The sequence below is a fragment of the Rousettus aegyptiacus genome, unplaced genomic scaffold (assembly GCF_014176215.1).
Source record: "Rousettus aegyptiacus isolate mRouAeg1 unplaced genomic scaffold, mRouAeg1.p scaffold_m13_p_2, whole genome shotgun sequence".
Lineage (NCBI taxonomy): Eukaryota > Metazoa > Chordata > Mammalia > Chiroptera > Pteropodidae > Rousettus > Rousettus aegyptiacus.
The window spans coordinates 37721222-37723066 of NW_023416295.1; the positions used below are offsets into that span (position 1 = coordinate 37721222).

The 1845-nt window shown below is 30.7% G+C and overlaps 1 pseudogene; it reads right to left on the minus strand.

The window, feature by feature from the left end:
* Window positions 1-717: 717 nt before the first annotated feature.
* Window positions 718-836, minus strand: LOC118613908 (annotated as a pseudogene).
* Window positions 837-1845: the final 1009 nt, after the last annotated feature.

A 1845-nucleotide genomic window follows, 5' to 3' on the forward strand; every position in this document is an offset into this window, starting at 1 on the left:
ATTTATATGCTGGTTATTAAAACCTAAAATATTTAGGTAGAATTTTTTAGGAAGAATTTATTCATAATTTTTATGACAATTTTTTTTCTTATACATGACTGCTTGTTGTGTTCTTAGAAACACATATTTTACATTAAAATAAATTTTTAAAAACTTATTTTTAAAATTCTCTTTTTTCTCTCATTATGGGTTTGATCAATTGATCAGCCTGTAGGGAAAGTATGGAGCTCTAGGCACCTAATGAGGAGCTTTTCCTTTTGTAGAAGATATGAATGATTTAGTGGAAAATTACCTCTCAACATGCCTAGAAGTTAACTTGTGCATGGCATGGCCAAATTTCTAAAATGAGTGTGTCCATGCTCTCAGAACTCCAAGGTGAAAGGGATTCTAAGAAATATCCTGAAAATTTGCCTTTTTTCTAACTTCTTAGGTTGTCTGCAGGCCAAACAAGCTACTTTCCTCAAAGGTTATATCCTATAGATCGACTCACACGCATACAGCTGTGATAGCACACAAAAAGTTATACCACCTTCCAGATAGTGACTACTTTTCTTTGTATAATTTACTTCATGTAAAAATAGTGAATAAATATATTTTGACATTACAGTTTTGGGCAAAGATATCTTTACTATTACACTTAGCAATATTTTCTTTTTCTTTCTTTCAACTCTTGGTTGACCTTACAATCTCTTATTTTTTATTTATTTTATTTTTTTACACCTACAGCACCTGGGTTCCTATGGGGTCGCCCATCCAAATACTAACCAGGCGTGACCCTGCTTAGCTTCTGAGATCAAAATAAGATCAGGCTTGTTCAGGGTAGCATGACTGTAGACTCAACAATATTTTCTAATCAGACTATACGTAGAGAATAAATTTGAACTGCGCAACTTGCTTTGTGAACCTATCCAAGCTGTACATATCCATCTTTATAACCTCAAAGTATATTTTTAGCCCATTTGCTTTTTCCATGAGGCTAGAAACGCATTTGCCTTAGCAATTTGTTTTACTTAAAGGATGATTTTCTGTGTCATAGCTTTTAAAGTACAACTTTAATGAAAGGTAATGGGGAACCCCCAAAGTTTTGAAATATTAGTGAAGAAATGCTACAGAAAGATTTCCTTTCCAATGTATCACTCATTCATAATGCCCCTCTACCAACAACCAACTTCCTCTCGTTTTTTGGAGGATATAATAAATTTTTATTACATTAAATTGTATGTATAATCATAAACATTTAAATTATTTTTTATTATTTTCTTACACTTGTTTTCATTTTCAAATGGTATGTTTTTTCCCCTATCTATGGAAATTGTTTACATATCTTGATTTGAGATTAAACACTTAATTTTTTAAAATTAAAACTAATGGAATTCTTAACACTTTTTTTTTATTTAGAAGGAAATCGAAATTGTTGTGAGGGGTAGATATATGTGGACATCATTTAGTCAGGATCATATTATTTATAAGAAATTTTGTGATTTCTAAGATATGTATGGCTGTCAGATTTTTATGTGAAATCTTTCAACTTCTAAATGTTAGAAAAAAGTTTAATAAAAAATCTGGCATCCAAGGTTCAGATATAGCATAAAATTCAATGCTATTTTCTTATCAAAAAATTTTCAAAATTGTGATGATGACGACTTTATAGTTTTTTAAAGTTTGTATATTAGAGATTCCAATCATTCGTATACTACCTATCACTGAAAAATGCTAGTTTTTGTGTTGTGAAGCATATAGGTAAAGCTTAATTTCAGGATACCATTGTTGTAATTCTCTATCTGATAACTTAGGACTGCAGCAGGCTGATGTTTCTGGACCTCATTTAACTCTTTGCTTTACTGT